Raw genomic sequence first — 9,170 nt, forward strand, 5'->3', positions numbered from 1 at the left:
TAATTAAGTAAAATGAAAGGTTTGGGGCACCTGGGTGGCTCAGTTGGTTAAACATCTGCCTTCGGCTCAGGTAATGATCCCAGGGTCCTGGGATTGAGCCCCGCGTCAGGCTCGCTGCTAAGCAGGGAGCTTCCTTCTCCCTCTGCTCCTCCCCTTGCTCATGCTTTCTCTCTCTCTCTCTCTCTCTCACACACACAAATAAATAAAAAAATCTTAAAAAAGAAAAATAAGAGGTTCTAAGCAGAATGTGGTCACTTACCTTTTTTTTTTTTTTTTTAAAGATTTTTATTTATTTGACAGAGAGAGACACAGCGAGAGAGGGAACACAAGCAGGGGGAGTGGGAGAGGGAGAAGCAGGCTTCCCGCCGAGCAGGGAGCCCGATGCGGGGCTCGATCCCAGGACCCTAGGATCATGACCTGAGCCGAAGGCAGACGCTTAACAACTGAGCCACCCAGGTGCCCCGTGGTCACTTATCTTAAAGTTTACACTGGATGGTCAGAAAACTTGGTTCACAGTTCCAACTTGCCTACTTACTACCTCTCCTGACTTGAGAAAGTAACCTAATGGCTCCAGAATTTAGGTAACATGTTTTAAAAATGAGAATAATAACAAATTGGCACATATTCTTAAACAAGTGGTTTTAATGATTATATTAGAAAAGTGAAACTTTTGGAAAAGTGTTAGTTCCAGTAAAGTTTAAATATAGTTATCATAACACAGCAATTCCACTCCAAGATATATACCCAAAGAAAATGAAAATGTATGTCTACACAAAAATGTGCACATAGGTGTTCATAACAGCATTTTTCATAATAACAAAAAGTGAAGACAACCCAAAGGTCCATCAACTAATGAATGGATAAACAAACTGTGATATATCCATACAATGGAATATTATTCAGCAATAAAAAGAATAAAGTATTGATGCATGTTACACAATATGGATGGACTTTTAAAACATTGTGCTAAGTGAAAGAAGCCACTCACAAAGGGCCATGTAACATATGATCCTATTTATATAAAATGTCCCAAATAGGCAAATCCATACAGACAGAAAGTGAATTACTATTTGGCAAGGAATAGTGAGAGAGGGAATTGGGAAGTACAGGGTTTGTTTTGGGGGTGATAGAAATGTTCTGGAAGTAGATAGTGGTGATGGCTGCACAACTCTTAGAATATAATTAAAAACCACTGAATTGTACAATTTAAAATGGTAAATTGTATGGTGTGTGATTATATCTCAATAAAGCTATTAAAAGAAGAAAAATCAAAACATTCTGGAAACTAAAAATAGTTGTAAGTTTTAACTATCATTATGATTATTAAAGCAATGATAGATAGAATAAAGTCAAACTGTCTCTGCCCTTTTAATGTCATCTAGATTTTTACCTGCCTAATACACCCTCTACTAGTCTAACAATGGACTCCTCAATCCTCCTCAAATACTTTTTTACAAGCTGAACCTCATTCTGTAAATCATAGTTGAGAACATATTGATTTCCTACTTCTTAGTAATTAAACTTACCGTGACAAAGCACATATATCATAGGCATGGCTCCCCTACCAAGGAGGCAACTAATTACTTAGGAGTCTCAGTGGTTATGTCTCTTAGCAAAATAGACACATTTCAAAGTACATAAATTTGGTAGAACTAAAAGTTCAAAGGTATAGATTGTGTCATCAGCCTCTCTTAAACAAGGAAAATTTGGCTGAGTGTTAATTGCAGTAGTATTTCTGACTGCTAATTATAGCAGTATTTCTGAGAATGTTCATTAGGGTTTGACTGTGTGTGTGGAGTAGAAACATAAAAACTTGAAAATCCATTCACCAAACCAAGCCAAAAAAAATCAAGGTTAGGTCAGTTGTTTCCAGTGCTTCCAGTTCTCAAGACAAGAAACAGCTGGTTTACAGGTTGGACTACAACCCCTCAGGGCTAGTAATCCATACATGCATAATAGGACATTAACTGCAGTGCTAATCTTTTCCTCTCAGCTAAAAAAAATAAAGTTCATATTTGTACAGCAGCTAATCAAAAGGTATCAGAAAAATAATCAAGGGCTGATGTGCTTTTGATTGACCAGACTGCTTCTCAGCAACATGTTCCCTCTTTACCAAACTATAATAATTTTCTGTCTCTTCATTTGGTCATTCTTTTCGGTTTTATGGATATTATTCTCTCATATCAAATTCACTAGCCTTTCTGCTCTCAATATTAAAGGAGTTCATCTCGGGCACCTGGGTGGCTCAGTTGGTTAAGCGACTGCCTTCGGCTCAGGTCATGATCCTGGAGTCCTGGGATCGAGTCCTGCATCGGGCTCCCTGCTCAGCAGGGAGTCTGCTTCTCCCTCTGACCCTTCCCCCTCTCATGTGCTCTCTCTCTCTCAAATAAATAAATAAAATCTTTAAAAAAATAAAAATAAAAATAAAGGAGTTCATCTCTGAAATAAACATCAAATGATCCCCACATGCAGTTAATTGTAACAAAGTCACACTTTCCCTATTTAAAGAGGGAAAAAAAAAAAACCCTACTGAACGTAAACGTTAATATTCATGAAGCCATTCATGCAGTTTATCCAGTTAAACATAGCCAAAATATATTATGCATTCATGCTCTTTTTTTTTGCTCTTTTATCTCCAAAGGCAGAGTAAAATTTAAAAATAAAATAAACACCATAGTCTTCTAAAAAGATACCAAATAATTAAAAAATTCAACTTATGACAAACAGGAAAACACAATAGTTTTAATAATTGTCAACACAAATGTATTTTCTGAAGTCATAACGATGATAACAACAAAATGATACAAAAATATTTTACTTCTGAGCATCTTCATGAAGTAAAGAATAAGAAGCACAGCTCGTAGGGGTACCTGAGTGGCTCAGTAGATTAAGCATCTGACTCTTGATTTCAGCTCATATCATAATTTTAGGGTTGTGAGATTGAGCCCTGAGCCAGACTCCACATGTGGAGACTGCTTAAAATTCTCTCTCTTCCCTGGGTGCCTGGGTGGCTCAGTCGGTTAAGTGGCTGCCTTCAGCTCTGGTCATGATCCTAGGGTCCTTGGATTGAGTCCCGCATCGGGCTCCCTGCTCAGTGGGGAGCCTGCTTCTCCCTCTGCCTGCCACTCCCCCTGCCTGTACTCTCTCTTTCTCTGTCAAATAAATAAATAAAATCTTAAAAAAAATTCTCTCTCTTCTCTTTCTGCCCCTCCCCCCCTCTAAAAAAGACTATTTTATTTAACTAAAATAACAATATTTACAATGCTAACTACGTGCCAAGCATTGTTCTGAATGTTTATATGTATTAATTAATTTAATTTTTACAACAGCCCAATAAGGTAAACACTCTTTTACAAATGAGGAAATCAATGCATAGAGTAGTAAAGCAATTTACCAAGGTCACACAGCCAGAGAACCATAATTCAAATGTAGACAATCTGACTTCAGAATCTTCGCATTTGACCATGATGCTCCACTGCCACTATGTCACTAGATAACTACCTGATAAATGCTGTTTTCTACCTTTACTGTACATTAACTGTGGAATTTTAAAATGCTTCAATGACATATGGTAATTTTTTATTCTATATGAATGGTAATCAAGAATGGAACCTGTACCATCAATGACTGCTGGCTTAGCTATAAATGTGAAATTTAGATGACATATAGGACAATTCTCTGAGTTCAACATGCTGTAATTTGGTTGACTTTATTCTCTTCTTCCTAATAGAATGTTATACCATTCATATTTCACTTATATGTCACCTAGATTCAATAGGCTTTTCTTGAAAATATAGACACTATCAATCACACACTTACCCTCTGCTAACCGTGTTTTTACAGATTCAATAAATCACATGCTATCTCAAAGATGGTAGAATAATTCCTGTATTTTCAGTGTGTCTATTAGTATGGATTTTTAAAAGCATGCTCATTGGACCATCAGCAGCTATAGTTTTGTCATACTGGCACCAAAAGCAGAATCCAGGCAAGGTTGTGAGGGTAGTGATTGATCTGGTTCTTCATTATTTTAACTCCATCTAAATTCTGACTGACACCAAGTATACAGTAGGGGCTCAGCAGATACTTGTTAGTGTTGTGAGATTTGGTATATTTTACTACATATACCAACAGTATAAGAAGGTTCCCCTTTCCCTGCATCCTCACGAACATCTGTGGTTCACTGTGTTAATTTTAGCCACACTGACAGGTGTGAGGTTGTATCTCATTATGGTTTTCATTTGTATTTCCCTGATGATGAGTGATGAGCATCTCTTCATGTGTCTGTTAGCCTTATGGATGTATTCTTTGGAAAAGTGTCTATTCATGTCTTCTGCCCATTTGTTAACTGGATTATTTGTTTTTGGGGTGTTGAGTTTGGTAAATACTGTATAGATTTTGGATACTAACCCTTTATCAGGATGTTGTTTGTAAATATATTCTCCCATTCCATAGGCAGACACTTTCAATCTTGATAAAGTCCCAATAGTTAATTTCTGCTTTTGTTTTCCTTGCCTCCGGAGATGTGTCTAGTAAGAAGTTGCTATGGCCAAGGTCAAAGAGGTTGCTGCCTATGTTGTCCTCTAGGATTTTGATGGTTTCCTGTGTCACATTTAGGTCCTTCATCAATACTGAATTTATATTTTGTATGGTGTAAGAAAGTAGTTCAGTTTCTTTTTTCTGCATGTTGCTGTCCAGTTTTAGCAACATCATTTGTTGAAGAGACTGTCTTTTTTCCCATTGGATATTCTTTCCTACTTTGTTGAATATCAGTTGACCATATTGTGGTGGGTCCATTTCTGGGTTTTCTATTCTGTTCCATTGATCTATTTGTTTTTGTGCCAGTGCTGTACTGCCTTGATGATGACGGCTTTGTAATACAGCTTGAAGTATGGAATCATGATGCCTCCACCTTTGCTTTACTTTTTCAGGATTGCTTTGACTATTTGGGGTCTTTTGTGGTTCCACACATATTTTAGGATTGTTTGTTCTACCTCTGAAAAATGATGGTGGTATTTTAATAGGGATTGCATTAAATGTGTAGATTGCTTTGGGTAGTATAGACATTTTAACAGTGTTTGTTCTTCCAATCCATGAGCATGGGATGTTTTTCCATTTCTTTGTGTCCTCTTTCTTTAGTTTCTTTATATGTTTTCTGTAGTTTTCAGAGTACATACCTTTTATCTCTTTGATTAGGTTTATTCCTAGGTAGGTTTTGGGTTTTGGTGCATTTGTAAATGGGATCAATTCCTTGATTTCTTTTTCTGCTGCTTTGTTATTCATGTATAGAAATGCAACAGATTTCTGTGCATTGATTTTATATCCTGCAACTTTGATGAATTCATGTATTAACTCCAGCAATTTTTTGGTGGAGTCTTTCAATTTTTCTACATAGAGTATCATGTCTTGCTGATTTGGATGCCTTTTATTTATTTTTATTTTCTGATTGCTGAGGCTAAGGCTTCCTGCACTATGCTAAATAGTAATGGTGAGAGTGCACATCCCTGTCTTGTTCCTGACCTTAGAGTAAAAGCTCTTAGTTTTTCCCCATTGAGGATGATATTAATTGTGGGTCTTTCTTATATGACCTTTCCTTTATCTTATAAATATGGTGTATCACACTGATTGATTTGTGAATATTGATCTAACCCTGCAGCCCAGGAATAAATCCCACTTGATTGTGGTGGATAATTTTTTATGTATTGTTGGATTCGATTTGCCAGTATATTGTTGATAATTTTTATATGCATGTTCATCAGGGATATTGACCTTTAATTCTTCTTTTTAGTCAGGTCCTTGTCTGGTTTTGGAATCAATGTAATGTTGGTCTTGTAGAAGAAGTTTGGGAGTTTTTCTTCCATTTCTATTTTTTCTAACATTTTGAGAAGAATAAGTATTAACTCTTCTTTAAATGTCTGGTAGATTTCCCCTGGGAAGCCATTTGTCCCTGGACTTTTGTTTGTTGGGAGACTTCGATTACTGATTCAATTTCTTTGTTGGTTATGGCTCTGTTCATTTCTTCCTGTTTCAGTTTTGGTAGTTTGTAAGTTTCTAGGAATTTGTTTATTTCTTCCAGATTGCCCAGTTTGTTGGCATATAATTTTCATAATATTCTCTTATAATTGTTTGTATTTCTGTGGTGTTGGTTGTGATCTCTCTTATTTCATACGTGATTTTATATATTTGGTTCCTTTATTCTTTTTGGTAAGTCTGCCTGGGGCTTTATCAATTTTATTAATTCTTTTGAGGAATCAGCTCTTAGTTTCCTTGATCTGTCCTACTGTTTTTTGTTTGTTTGTTTGTATATCATTTATCTTTGCTCTTATTTTTATTATTTCCCTTCTTCTGCTGCTTTTGGGCTTTATTTGCTATTCTTTTTCTAGCTTCTTTAGGTGTAAGATTAGCTTGTGTATTTGAGACTTTTCTTGCTTCTTGAAGTAGGACTGTATTGTAATATAGTTTCCTGTTAGGACTGCCTTTGCTGCATCTCAGAGGTTTGCACTGTCATGTTTTCATTTTCATTTCCTTCTAAATATTTTTTAATTTCTTCTTTAATTTTCTGGTTAACTCATTCATTCTTTAGTAGGATGTTCTTTAATTTCCATGTATTTGTGATCTTTCCTTTTGTGTGTGTGTGTGTGTGGTTGACTTCAAGTTTCATGGTGTTGTGGTCTGAAAATATTCATGGTATGATCTCAGTCTTTTTGTACTTGTTGAGGCCAATGTGTGATCTCTTCTGGGGAATGTTCCTTGTGCCCTTGAAAAGAATCTGTATTCTGCTGATGTAGGATGAAATGTCCTGAATATGCCCGTTAAGTCCATCTGGTCCAGTGTGTCATTCAAAGCCATGGTTTCCTTGTTGATGTTCTGCTTAGATGATCTGTTCATTGCTTTAAATGAGGTGTTAAAGTCTCCTACTATTATTGTATTATTATCAATGAGGGTTTTTTGTTATTAATTGATTTATTATTTTATATTTAGTTGCTTTCAATTTGGGGGCATAAATATTTACAATTGTTAGCTATTCTTGATGAATAGACCCCTTAATTATGATATAGTGCCCTTCTTCATCTCTTGTTACAGTCTTTGGTTTAAAATCTAGTTTGATATAAGAATGGCTACTCTGATTTTCTTTTCATTTCCATTAGCATGATAGATGGTTCTCCATCCTCTCACTTTCAATCTGGAGGTGACTTTAAGTCTAAAATGAGTCTTTTGTAGACAGCATATTTATTGGTCTTATTTTTTTTTTAAAGATTTTATTTATTTATTTGATGAGAGAGACAGCGAGAGAGGGAACACAAGCAGGGGGAGTGGGAGAAGGAGAAGCAGGCCTCCCACCGAACAGGGAGCCCGATGTGGGGCTTGATCCCAGGACCCTGGGACCATGTCCTGAGCCAAAGGCAGACGCTTAACGACTGAGCCACCCAGGCCCCCCTGGTCTTATTTTTTTTAAACCATTCTGATAAAAATGGATAAAATGTCATTTGATTAGAGCTTTTAGTTCATTTACATTCAGAGTGAATATTGATAGATATTTAGTGCCATTGTATTTCCTGTAAAGTCGTTTCTGGAGATTTTCTCTGTTCCTTTCTAGTTTTTATTGTTTTTGGTCTTTAGCACTCAAAGAGTTCCCTTTAATATTTCTTGCTGGGCTGTTTTAATGGTCATGAACTCCTTTAGTTTTTGTTTGTCTTGGAAACTCTTTATTTCTCCTTTTATTCTGAATGACAGTTTTGCTGCATAAAATACTCTTGGTTTTATATTTTTCCTATTCAAAATGTTGACTATTTCATGACACTCTCTTCTGGCCTGCCTCGTTTCTGTGGACAGATATGCTACAAACATGATCTGACTTCCCTTGTAGGTTAAAGACTTTTTTTCCCTTGCTGCTTTTCAGCCATCTTTCCTTGTCTGTGTATTTTATGAATTTGACTACAATATGTCTTGGTGTCAGCTGGCTTTTGTTGAAATTGATGGGAGCTCTCTGTGCCTCTTGGATTTGGATGTATGTTTCCTTCTCCAGATTAAGGAGGTTTTCAGCTATGATTTGCTCAAATAAACCTTCCGTGCCTTTTTCCCTCTCTTCTTCTTCTGGGACTCCTATAATATACAAATGTTACTATGGTTTAAGGAGTTGCTGAGTTCCCTACGTCTACATTCATGATCCAATACTTTCCTTTTTTTTTTCAGCTTCACTGTTTTCCATAATTTTATCTTCTATATCACTGATTCCTTCCTCTGCTTCACCCATCCTCATTGTAATTGCATCTAGTTGGTTTTGTGTTGCATTTGTAGCATTTTTTAATTAGCAATAATCGTGCCTCAGACAAACCTCATTGGCTACGATACTGCCAATTTCATCCTAACTAGGTTTTACTTCTTTTATCTTTGCAGTAAGAGATTCTCTAGTGTCTTCTATGCTTTTCTCAAGCCCACCTAGTATTCTTATGATCATTGTTTTAAATTCTGGTTCAGAAATTTTACTTATATCTGCTTTGATTAAATCCCTGGCCATTACTTCTTCCTGTTCTTTCCTTTGGGGTGAATTCCTCTGTCTTGTCATTTTATCTAGGTCACTGTTTTTGTTTGTTTGTTTGTTTGCTTGCTTGTTTTGTTTTATGTGTGTGTGTGTGTGATTTTTAGGAAAGGCTGGTGTATTCCTGCTCATGAGATTAATGGCTATATTAAGAAGAGGTCCTATACTCTCTTGTGCCTGGTGCTTCAGGAGGTGTTTCAGAGTGTGCACTCTGCTGTTGTATTTTGGCTGCTCTTTCCCTTGGGCCATTCCTCCACAGAGTTTCTCCTTGCCTGCCGTGGGGAGTGTTCAAATCTTGTCCATTCTTAAGGCAAGTTTTAACTAGGTGTGTTCTGGTCCTTTTGTTAAAAGAAGCTAGATCCTATTTCCCCTAGAACTGAAGCTTTGAAGCACCCTGTGATCAATAGACTTGGTGCATGCAAGGGGTTTGTGCTGGTCTTCTGGGGGAGGGGCCTGCTGTGCTGATTCTCAGGTGGACTCACCCTAGTGGAGATACATCTGCAGGGTGCATTGGGTGGAACTTGGTGTAAGAGGCCCCAGCCTCCACTGGGGGTGCTGTGTTGCTCACTGAAGTTGTTCAGTGATGATGGGTGGAGGAAAAATGGTGTTGCCCCACTGTCTCCTCCCTGGA

At 37.0% G+C, this 9,170-nt stretch overlaps 1 pseudogene; it reads right to left on the reverse strand.

Moving 5' to 3' along the window:
* Positions 1-8,286: 8,286 nt before the first annotated feature.
* LOC118546395 (U4 spliceosomal RNA) lies at positions 8,287-8,370 on the reverse strand (annotated as a pseudogene).
* Between the last annotated feature and the right edge of the window lie 800 nt (positions 8,371-9,170).

This window comes from Halichoerus grypus, chromosome X, assembly GCF_964656455.1.
Source record: "Halichoerus grypus chromosome X, mHalGry1.hap1.1, whole genome shotgun sequence".
Taxonomy (NCBI): domain Eukaryota; kingdom Metazoa; phylum Chordata; class Mammalia; order Carnivora; family Phocidae; genus Halichoerus; species Halichoerus grypus.